Raw genomic sequence first — 12,882 nt, forward strand, 5'->3', positions numbered from 1 at the left:
TGCTGCCTCCTACTCACGCTCTGCAGCTGCATGTATCAGTGGGGCCATGATCTCCCCATGTACTTTTGAAAATATGTGCAAAACAAGATTTCTTCATTGCTCAGTGCTCTGCCTCTTGCGACCCTTTATTCAGCAGAAAAGTAAAAATTAGGAAAACAGGATGACACGCTTCTTCACTTTAAAGCACAGTGAAAATTTCGTATACTCTTATGAAGAAATGACAAAAATTAAAAGAAAATGAATAGATTTTCTTTTTGTGAATACCATAATTTCTTTTGATTTATTTAAAGTCAGTATATGCTCTTAATTAATGTTTTTCTTGCAATTCTCTTCTTCATTTCTGGGCATTCTTAAGCCCCAACATGATTATCGTGTGTTTATTAGATATTTTTATTAAATATTTTTTGGAGGCTGGCAACTGTTTGGATAATCTTATCAACAACAAACTTGTCACATCACTTCACTGGAAAAAATCTTTCATAAGTAACTTTATCTAATATTTTTTGTTGTGTTGTCAGCAGACCCTCAGGTTCCCTCTCCAGATAGGACCCGCACAAAACATCAAGTACGTGGCTTAGAAATAAGCAAACACTACCCAACAGCGTACGTAGATCTGAGTCAGAAACACTGCAGGGAAGCTTCCTCTGAAAAAGAAGGGCTTTCAGAATGTATTACTGGGACAGAATAACAGCAGGAAAGATAACAGTCATAGCCCTTGACATATTTATCTTAGCATTTCTCCATCAGATATCAAAAATACAGCTGCACCACTTGTGGCTCAACAAATAAATATTGTACTTAAGGCATAGTTCTGTTGATTCCCTTATGTTTTTCTAAGCTTGCACTTCAATGCTCACAGTCAAACACGTGGTTCAACAAAGCCAGTTCAATGAAGGCAAACTTTCAGGCTACCCAGCCTTCCCCAGGTGTAGGAGTTAAGCCACCTGTTAACACCTTTCAGGTGGTTAAAGCCAGGTTGAATGGAATTGTTGAATGGAATTGTCCTTCTGTTAGGGAGGAGATCTAAAACGGGAACTGCTGTGAAAGCAGAGCATATATGGAGGCTCCTAGAACAACTTTTGAACTGTTTTTCTCTTAGAAAAGAGGCATCCAAGTGAAACATCAGAAAGGACACAGGATTTAAGTGAATTCTTTATGCAGAGGGCAGTGAAGTAAGACAGCAGGCTGCTGTGGGTACCTCATCCTTGAAGATGCTCAAGGCCAGGTTGAATGGGGCCCTGGGCAGCTGAGCTGGTGGGGGGTGGGCCTGCCCATAGTATGGGGTGGGGCTGTGTGGGCTGTGAGGGCCCTTCCAACCCATTCTGTTCTTACCTGGTAAGAACACTTTATTATGATATTGTAGCTACGCTGTAATTAGGTAAGAAGTAGGTTTAAACTAAGCGTGTTTTTTAAGCTATATTATTTCTCCCACTTGCTGAGCTGCTTTTTATCATAACCTTCAATGCCTACTTCCATTGTTTATTTAAAGTATTGCTTCTGATAGCCCTCTTAATAATCTCTTTATTAATTTCATCTCACTTTTTCTAGCCCTACCTCTATCCAGTATCTTTCTACTTTTTTATTATTTCTTATTCTTTTTTATTGTATGCAGATAATACCCATTACTGTTATTTTATTATTCTATATATTTTTCTTTGAAATTAATTTTTGTCGACTGTAACTCCAGCACCAAATACAGCACTCTAATAGCTTCACAAGAACTATAAAGGCTGGGGTGTTATTTCCTGTTGTACAGTTATGATTTTGCAAGGCCCTTCGTACATAGCCCTATATCAAAAGGGAAACTCATATCCTGTTTATCTTTCAATCTTCATAACTGGTTTTCTGTAAGATGTTTTTTGGGGTTCTGATTTTATGTCTGTATGGAAGTGGTTTTTGTTATCCTTCAATGATTTTCATAAAAATCCACAGATCTTTATTACCTTATACCAGAAAAAGCAGCAGCAATAATAATAAGATTTTAAAAGATGAGTTACAGCATCTTTTAAAAGTTAGCTCATGCTAACAGCTGAAAATAAATAAACTGTTTTGATAAAATTGTTGGAAGGTATGGCTCCACTCTTGGAATGGATACAAAGAATCGCAATTACTGCTGCTAATATTATATGGTCCTGCTGCAGTCATTTGGCTTCGTAATTTCTGGCTTTGTAAAGCTGATAAAAGCCTTAATGGTATGACTCAAAGAAGTGTAAAACTTTTTTCTAAACCACTGTGTTTTGAGATAAAGTGTGCAAGAAATATTGTAGGAGACGGGCTTAAATTACTCTATAGGCCACCATTAAGAATTCCTTTTATGGCTCAGATACTTTTACTCATTGACTGCCTTAGAAATGCATGTATGAGAAGACATTGTTGGGCATTGTTTCTCACCCTTTCTGAAACAAATAATTATTTTATGAAAAAGTCTTTCAGCCATACTCCAGGGACCTGCAGAGAGTCAAACCCTTGAATTCAGTGTGTTGCTGTGCAGATGTATCTGTTGTCATCCAGTAAATAAAAATAATAAATTGTCTGCAAAGTTATCTTTCAGAAATGCCTTTTCTCAATCATATAAGCCATAAGCTCCTTCACTCTCTTCTAACATTCTGACCTTCAAAGTTGAAGCTTGAAAGTTCTACCAAAAATAGTTTTAATAGAAATGCAAAAGGAGATATTCTGTGTTTCCACTGGAGCTGTGGCATTTGTACTGTGAGAGGCTGAGGCTGCAAAATGGAAATAAACTGAGTTAGGTTTGGGCTTCGCTTCAAAGTGAATATCTTGATTGTGGCTGACTTAAAAGATTTCTATTCTGAGGTTTAGTTTGAAAACTTGCAAGGATTTCTGGGATAACCACAATTCAGAGAATCATAGGAAAAGACAGGTTGAAAGGGACTTCTGCAGGTCATCTTGTCCACCCCACGCTTGAAGCACAGCAAGCTTCAAAATCTAAGAGGGTCACTAGCAGAGAGAAAGTAAAGAGACCAACTTGCAGCATGAAAGCAGAACTGTTATTGCTGCTAGACCTGAAACATGGCTGGTGTATACTAGTGGGACATGTGATGTCCAGGAGGACAAATTCTCCTGGACTGGAGAGCTATGAAATAGGTTTGGATGAGCCTGTCGTCTCTTAGTTCATAATGGTTCTCACATGAGTGGTCCCATAGCCCATATAGCAATGGAGCTGGGAATATGTAACTAACTTCAGCATGTTGCAGATGTTAAAGTCTCTGTCTGCTGTCGCTATGGGCAAACAGCCATTTGAGTCACTAGAATGGTTATCCATGTAGAAGAGAATGAACGTTTTTCCAGGACTTTTTCAGCCATTGAATAGATAACTATTATACTTTGGAAGAAGCTGTGAGCTCTGCATGAGCAAAAACAATTGATTTTTTGGGTCAAATAATGGTCTTGTTGTCACTCTCTGAACTAATCCAGGAAACCTCTCAAGAGAAGCTTTGCTGTTTTTCCTTTCTGCCCAAAGTTTCTGCAAAAAGCTTCTAGTCAAAATCTAAAGAAGGTAAACATATCTTCTCTGATCTCTCTATTTGAAATTCACCTTTCTCAGGCTGATGTACAAATTGTATTCATCTGACATCAGCCGGACTGGGTAGATAAGCAGGAACGTCTGCTTTTTCCCTTTTGCTCTACTGTCTGTTCTTCTCAGCCCACACTCCTGCCTTTAATCTGTTTTGCCTAGCTGCCACTTCTTGTCTGGCACGAAATAAGGTTGCAAGGAGGTGTCTAACTACCTTCTGAGTACTTTGTTGGTACAATCCCCAGCACGCTGTGTTCCTAGGAGTCAGTGTAATTTAAATGATTAAAAAAAAAATACACCTCCACATAGCAGGAAACACAAGGTTCAGTAAGATGTTTCAAGTCTGTTACATTTTGTCTTGCTTGAACTAAGATTTCAGTGTTCTGGAGCAAAGTCTCCCAGTGAGATGACCACTGAGCTGTCCTCTTCCTGAAGGATGGTCTGTCTGAAGCTGAAATTTCTTCTCTGGATATGGGAGGAGCAAATCCTTCAAATGCATTTCTCTCTATATGGAAGAAAGGAAATTGAGTTGTACACAACCACACAAAAACAAAGGAAGGAGCACAGACCCAAATCGAGGCTGCTTTTTCAGTGGCCTTCTGAAGAGCTTAGTAAGCATTACTTGAAAACTTTGTCCTACAGGGAACGTCTAAATGATTCGAAATAGAATAGGGCCATTTTCCTTTACTGCTTTCTGACCACAAGGTGTCAATCCTCACTCACAAGAAGAACTAAGGGCTGGTACATTTTTCTTCAGCTGAACTGTAGCAGCATTTATATCTCTTCCAAGAACAATGCTAGTTGGGGAAATAGGCAAAGAAAAGCTAATAAATGCAAAGGATAAGTATAGACCTCATGTGCAAAAATTTTCTTCCTTCATCTTGTAAGGACATCAGACAAGCTTTGTAGTGTTAGATATGCAGCTGCTCCTACGTAACTAATAGTTAAATCAAATCTCAGTTCCATTGTTGTCTTTCTGCAATTTTTCAGTTGATATGAAATGTTAAAAAGCTGTACTCTCTTCAAAATATTGTTTAACAAACACGAGGAGAAGGGCAGCAAGAAGAGAAAGGACTTTAGAGATGCATCCAGAAACTTTTAATGCTTGTGAGTCACAGAACAGTGAGGAAAACAAAGTAAAGGAAAAGCAAGGCCTACAAAAACTTGATGCCATTTAAATGTTAGGCAGATTTTTCAGCAAGGCTTCGTTAATGAAATACCATTTTGCCAACTGATGCTGTGTAAGCGGAGTTTTATCTTCAGAAATCCTGATGGAGCACTGATAGACCAGCTGAAGTATATCAGAGATATTTTTCCCTTCTGCCATAGACAATAGACAGTGAATTCCCTCCAGGTTCATTCAGTGAACATCATTTCCTCTGCATCCAAGTGCTCACCCTGAGTACTGGCGTGGGAGGATAGTGCTGATTTGCCCCGATGGAAAAATTCGTATTATGTAATGTGTGTAATTTAGTGGTGTTTTGAACTGCCTGTTTCAGTTCTGCTGTTTTTTTTTGTTTGTTTGTTTGTTTTTGCATTGTGAGCAGTGTGTTATTTGACTGTTAGTACTGTCTGAATATGCATGAATTTACCCTCTACTGTGTCATGTTCCTTTTTGAGGAATAAGAAGGTATTTTTTTTCTCTTTAAGGATTATTTCCTGGGTTGGGAAAAAAAAAAAAGGAAAGAGAGCTTTCTCTGTCCAATCCACAGCAAGACAAATTCTCTGTGTACCTGTACTCCAGATAGAGATAGCGACAGGAAAAGAGGAAATGGGTTTTAAACTAAGAGGGGAGATTTAGGTGAAATGTTGGGAAGAAATTCTTTACTCAAAGGAAAGTGAAGTGTTGGCATAGGCTGCCTGGAGGGGCAGTGAATGCCTCATCCTGGAGGTATTTGAAGTCAGAATGGACGAGTCCCTGGGCAGCCTGAGCTGGGGGGTGACAGCCCTGCTCATAGCACCAACTAGATTATCTTTGAAATTCCTTCCAACCTAAGCCATTCTATGAAAGCTGAAAGAGTGAAGACAGCATCATTTCATAGAATCACAGGATGATTTGGTTTGGATGAGACCTTAAAGACCATCCAGTTCCAGCTCCCCTGTCATGGGCAGAGACACCTTCCCCCTGGATGAAGTTGATCAGATATGCTTTGATATGAACTTCAAGATGTTTAGGGCCCTTTGTATCATACCACCATCTATAGCAGGTAAACAAATCATTTTTATAAAAGAAAGAATGGTGCCGTGTGTTAAGATTACTCACCCAGGTAGCTGTCTCCTGGCATTAATCATTTAGTCCTCAGTGATTCCTATGCCTGTTGGCACTGCTCTCCAGCATTCATAGCCATCAGATCTGCCAGCTTCAGTGCAATACATTCCCTTGTGCGACCATACTAGAGCTATCAGGGTCAGCAGGCTGCTACTGAGAGCACCAGCTGATGGACGTGCAACTCTGCAGGCACAGCCAGGATGCAGAGCTTGTCTGCCAGACCCTCTATTACCAACAGTGATGCATATGATGGAAGAAATCCAGCTTAACTGCTGGGGATTTGGCTGAGGTGGCAGCTTGTGAAAACACTTTCTCCTTCAAATGCAGCTTGTTTCATGTGGAAGTCATCTCTAGATGCTAAAGACAGTACAAATGCTATGAAGTATCTCTGAGGAGGGCAAAGCTGCACTTCAGCAAGGGAAGCAGCAGAAGTTAGATGGCTCTTCTAACACAATGAGGAAAAAACAAAGATAATGCCCTTGGTAAAGAAAGAATGTTCCTAAACTGAAAGAACTAAGGAGCTGCTGGGTGCAAATGTTATGGTGAACACAAAGGATTTCACCAGGCAACTTCCACACCCTGCCATTTCCCTCTGCCCCTATCTGACCACAGCATCTGCACTTGGAGAGCTGAGCCTCTCCTGCTGCCTCACAGCTCAGCAGCACTGGCAAGTGCTGAATGCATTGCATGAAATGATCTGGCACACACTGCATTAAATGCTCTGGCATGTGTTGCCCCTCCCCAGGCTAACCCATGTGCGTTGCTTGCTAGCGCCTGGGCTGTTTCCCCTTCTGTGCATGGCAAGAACGTCTGGCACATTTTCCCTGATGCAGAGGCAAGGGTTCTGTGGCTGAACATCCTTGTTTTGGAAATACTGCCTCACAGGGGCCTAATTCCTTTGCTGAGAAAGGAAATGAGTCGGTCGGGTGTGTGCAACTGGGAAGAGTGAGGAGGAGTGAAGCCTTTGTGTTTGCAGCAGTTTTTCCCTTCTTTTTGTTGAATCTGGGCTAAATAAATAAACCAGGCCAGGAGAGACCTGGGACAAAATCTGAAGAATGCTTTTATGCACAGGTAAAGCATAAATAAGCTCTGCCAAAGGCCTAATTGTACCTGCATTCACACCAAGATGCTGACAACATGCATTTTTGCTGCTTATTAAAGAACATTAATTTCAGATGCCATCTGATGCCAAACTGAAAATAGCTACAGCTACTCCCAGAGCAGCAGCAATAAAATAAGGGCTTACGGAGCTGCTAGCATGCTGGGGAGCATGCCGGTAGCACTGCCCTCAGACAGGGCTGCACAGCAGCCAGCCTACTTAGTGCCAAGCTGCTGCTGCTCTGCCAGGAGGAGGGGATGCCCAGAGAACTCTCCTGGGTCAGGAGGAAGTGTGCAACAATGTGCTCAACAATTGTGTGCAACAATGGCTGCTCTGTTTGCAGCTGGGGTAGAAAAACAATGTATATCTCCAATATTTTTTAATATATGGTTTTGTTTTTGTTTTTTTTCTGATGTCCAAGCTGTCTGCAATAAGCAGCCCATTCTTTTCCCAAGCAAACAGGTTTCTCTTCTGCAAATCCCACCCTTCGGGCATCCTGCTATCACTGCTGCAGAGCCCAGCAGCCCTGCTGTTAAACCCTCTGCCAGGGCACCAACTGTGCTGAGCTGGATGCTGAATTAGTGCCTCAACTTTAATTTTCAGCCAGAACCACTGTTTGCTACCTCTTCTTCCTTCCAGACCTACATACAAATGTTGCACTACGGAGATTGTATTGTAGAATTACTTCAGGCTATTTTAAACAAGGTTATTTCCAGATATTTTATTTCTAGCTGTAATTCTCCAGATTTTGTTTTTGAGTTGTTGCAATCTTCACCCTTTATATTTAAATGTGCTGCAGTTGAAGGAGCAGTAGGTAAAACCCAAGCCCATCTGTCTGCTTACAGCATGCAGAGCAGCCTTGAATGGAACCGGTCAGCCACTGTGGCCCTGCATTTTCCATGGACCACCAGTCTGCCACATAGGCTTATTTACCATGGCATTTGTAATTTGCATGTACACCCATCAGAAGCACAACTGGCACAAACAACCCATTGGAAGTAGTCTGATAAAGGTTTCAGGCTTCTGTCGTGCTGAACATAAATGAGTGTGTGTGTAACATTACCCCAGGCATCCTAGTGTGGAGTAACCTGGGGACAAGGGAACACAGCTCCCTACCCAGATAAGCTCTTCTGCACAGAAAACTAAACAAAGCTCTGCTGTGTATATATATAGGAAGCCGTTTCCATACACGTACATATAATTGAGGTATGTGATATGTTATAATTTTTTACTGAAGGTGTGATGGTGTAAATACCATGAGAAAGTGACAAAGGTGATCGTTACTATTTTCACTGAGTCACACAGGCTTTGCCTTTGCTAGTATGCTGCACAGGTTTGGCTGCTAACACGTAAGACCAAATCTTTTTCCACGTCAAAGAAGCCTATAGCAACATGTACCTATTGCTTTTTTAAAAGGTAACAAAATTATCTCAGGAATCCTTATGTGCACAAGAACAAAGATAAGGATGAGAAGGAACAACCTTAGGTTTCACCAGGGGAGGTTCAAATAAGGTATTAAGAAAAACTTCTTCTAAGGAAATATGGTGAGGCACTTGAACAGGCTGCCGAGAGAGGTGTGGGAATCACTGTCACTGGAGATGTTCAAGAGACTAGTGGGTGTGGCACGTGGTTAGTGGGCAATATTGGTAGTAGATGGGCAGTTGGATTAGATGATCTTAGTAGTCTTTTCCAACCTTTATGATTCTAGGAAATAAGCTTTCCTAGGAGCAGGCATAAAGAAATTAACTGTGCATGGGCAGTGGTAGACCACAGTTTTACCTAGCAATGGCTCTCTGCTGCCTGACCCATTCAGCAAATCCCCCCTTTGGCATTGTGTTAACTGAGGTAACAGACAAAATATTTGACATCAGAGGTCAATGAAATCTTTCAAAGTGCAAAATGTAATGGCTTGTTACCAAACAAAAATTGTTTTTGACCTCTTGCTGGAGAATGTGGAGCTAATGCTTTCTATCAGCAGAGAGCTGTTAAAGCATTGAAAAGATGACGCTGGTTCCCTGATGGTGCTGCAAATGAATTAGAATGAGGGAAGGAAAATTGTCATCTCGCACTGAGCACCTCATAATTTTGCTATCAGCTGAAGAGCTAAGATTACTGCCAGCAGCAGATAATATGCAGTGAAAGGAACCAAAAGAATCAAGTTGCAATAAATAAAATAAAATAAAATAAATAAAATAAAATAAAATAAAACAAAAAGAGCATTTGTGCAGTGAGGCAGCAAAGGAAGGAAGAAAAGATAATAAAAACCTGGTCTAATGAATACATTAATCACTTGAAGGTGGACTGAAGACTGCTAAACTCTACTGGACCCTTTCTGTAGGACTGAAGAAGAAAAAAATTAAATCCAAAATCATCCTCAATACCACTTTGTTTTACTGCACATAATCATAATAAACCAATATCTTTGTGCTTCGAGAAATTGTGTTAGAGAAAATGACAGCCAAGGCTAGTGGCTGGGGAAAATGCTTCCAAAAATCTCTAATCAAATTCCCGAGCAGATTTTGAGTCCGCTGTGGGAGTAACCATCTCATAATTGTTTTCAGAGATCATTTGAACATTTGAACTCGATTAGAACTGGTGCTTATATGCTAAAAGCAAACTTTAAGCTGATTGTGAAATAAACCATTATTGGTGTGCTGGTTTATTATGCAAATCATCCAGAGGGGGAAAAGAAATGATACGGTTTGACCTGTGTCACTGGTGCAGAATGAACTGTCAATGTTACAGTCAGATATACAGTTCCGTATTTGCCACCTTTATGTCCTTGCCTAAATAAACCAGTCCTGCTTCTGCTCCCCTAGCTGGGAGGCATCTGTAACTGAGAGGAGAATGTGAGACAGCAATTAAAAACTGCAAATATTAATACATAAAATTGTATTTGGCAAATCACTGCTTATTGTGTAGAGATGGTTAATTCTTTTTTAATAACATTCCTTCAGTACCTTCGTGATCTTTTCCAAAGTAGTTTAAGAAATGAAAGAGTAGAATAAGGTATTCACAGCAAGATAAAATAGCACCATCTGGAGCATCTGCCCTCCTGAATATGATCTCAATACCACAGTACACCGACTTGTTTACCTCTTTTCATCTGGTTTGCAGCTCAGCTCTACAGTGTTGCAATGGCCTGGTCAAGGGCCTGCGATGTGTGGCAATAGGGCAAGCAGAAACATCTTAGGGTGTTTTTTTCTGGTGGGGTTCCAGGGATCTGCAACTCAGGCTTTCCTTCTGCAAACTTGTCATATTTGTGGCTTATCTCAGGAATTTTACAAGTGTTTTTCATTCTGCTGTTCTCAAAGTGCTCCTTTGGCACTGCTGCCTTGATGCTGTTGCCTCTGCATCAAAACATTCAGTGTTTCCATTGTCCTGCAGTAGTCCTCTTGCAGGGGAGGAAACACAGAGCAAGCCACACTAACCCTATAAACTTGAAACAGACCATACCAGGAGCTGTACTCAGGCTCTGAAAAGCAAATGTCTGCACCAAAGAACTGTTCCTCATGGTCATTGTCATGTGCCACCTTACAGTTCTCTATCATGGTGCATGGTTGAAGATGCTCCTTTGAGTGCACTCAGAAGATGCTTTGCTCACCCCTTTGAAGGCTCATTAGAGGGACTCATTAGCACAGAAGGGACTCATTAGCACAGGTGCAGCCCCTCCATTCTCCTCATTGTTGTTATTCAGGAACAGCACCAGGACATTCAATACAGCCTTTCTCTTCACATAGATGGCATGGCAGTGCTTCTGCTGATGTGATACTTCTTACTTGAATCTTGCCTTACTGGCTTCAGGACGTGAGAATGAGATCTTTCCTGAGGATCCTTGCCATTTCTGTAGTATCCAGATTTGTCCTAACTATTTTATAAAACAAATCAAGGAAAATCAGTCATCTTGTTATCTAGACAACTTATGACTGTTTTAGAAACATATAAAAGAACTAGCAAACAGGGGAAGTAGCATGAGAAAGTAGCAAAAACACCCTATCTGCATGTTCCTAATATAAAACAGTGATAGGAATTTACTGGCAAACTGAGATAGCCATTGCAGGGTCTGACCATAACAGGATGCTGACACAGGGCTGATAAACACTGTAAAGCTGAGCTCACTTTGAGGTACTTTTCACTGATGTAAATGCAAGTGTTCCTCTGTGTAGATTTATCCCCACATAAAGCCATTTACTCAGTCTTACCGAAAAAGTGACATTCAGCTATTAACTCCAAACCCCATGTTCAGCTCCTAAAGGTGGCCAATGGCTGGGGATTACTGCTGTCACTGAACCAGATGCTGTGAGAGGTTCTGGTTTGCTGAAGGGGGCAAGAAGCTGTTCTTGCCATTCCTCGTGGCCCTTCAGGGTGCAGCAGGGAAACTCAACAGCCAGCTGGACTCACTTCATACTTCAGTCAGCTGTTGTGCCCTTCAGCAAATGATAGGAAAAGTTCACTATATCAGTAGAAGTTCATCAGGTTTTGAAAGACTGAGTGGAGAAAAGGGAATTCCCCAAAACAGATCTGAACGAAGCCTAACAATACACAAGTCTGTGAAAAAGACCAGCACTTTGTTGGTTGCTTTTCAGCCAGAGCTCTGTAAGGTGGTTTACCAACATAAATGGGGGAACGATCTCAGAATACATTTTGCAGGCTTCTCCACAAAGTAGAAATACCATACAAAACATTGCTTTCACGACTGATGTTGGAGTTCAGAGAACTTCTGTTTGAAAGGAGGAAACTCTTGCAGTCATACCTTGTAGCCATATCCCTTTCTTTCCCTAAATGTGGCTGAAACACAAAAAGTTGTTAGCTTGATAAAACTAGAAAGCTTTTTGGTACTTAAAATTAACCTGTAATTACTGCAAATCTTCTGTTTATTAACCAGAATTCAACATTTTCTGCTCCCAGGGCAATACAGTCCAAGATAACTATTCACCCACACTTCTCAGCCTCTTTCCTGTCCCCAGGGCAACTGGTTGTGAGAGGGAAGGTTATTTGTCTACTCACACAGGCTTAGCGTGCTGTTTTAAGGCTTTTGTTGACAACTTGCATGGCCAATGACATCTCCAAAATATACTGCTTAAAGCTGAAGAATATATTTTTTCCAGCAGAGGTTTTTAGGTTGAATGAAAGATATTGGTAATGATAGAAAGGCTGTTAGTAGTTTCTGTGGGGGAAGGAGTAAGAATAGTAAAGACAGAGAATGAAGCTCAAACTTTTAAAAGGGAGAGAAAGAATCATGTTCGGTTTGAAATTTAGGTCAGAACTACTCCAGATTTATTTTTGTACAGGTTCATTTTCACCCGCTTCCCTGGCCAGGAAGAAAAACTGCCTTCTCTTTCAGTTATTTTGGGCAACACAAATAATGTGTACGGAGCATGTTTCACCACCTCTATTCCAGGGGACAGTTAATCTCGCAGGGCTGATGGAAACCCAATCAAGATGTGCTGTTTGATTAAGTCGGAGTCAACAGCAAGAAAAAGGGACTTGCTGCGACGTGGAAAGTAATGAAAGTCTGCATGGAGGAGAAATGGGATTTCACAAAAATGGGGCACTTTGCCTTTCTGACAGATGAGCTGAAGAGCTGCAACACTCACAGACGCGTTTTAAGTGATTTTAAGTGTTATACTGCCATTCAGTGTCTTGCTAATCATATTCCACATGTCAGTGGTAATGCTGGTACAGAACAGAAAAAGCTAGGATCCCAAATTAAGCTCTGTGTTTAAGAGTCATTTGCTTTTGCTCTCCACTTCCACATCTGAAGTCATAGAAATTGTAACAGTTTCTAACTAAATGTGATGGGATATTCAAAGATTATGCTTTCACGTGAGAGCTAAGTAGCAGAAGCAGATGAGCTCTTAAGAAACAATGATCCCGGTTTTATGCAAATATGTCTGCTAAAAGCAAATGGGGGAAGAGGAATATGGAAATAGATGATAATAATAATACAGTAGAGTAACCAGAATTATTCTGAATACA

This window comes from Cyrtonyx montezumae, unplaced genomic scaffold, assembly GCF_038088225.1.
Source record: "Cyrtonyx montezumae isolate F1298 unplaced genomic scaffold, pur_monq_1.0 scaffold_8, whole genome shotgun sequence".
Lineage (NCBI taxonomy): Eukaryota > Metazoa > Chordata > Aves > Galliformes > Odontophoridae > Cyrtonyx > Cyrtonyx montezumae.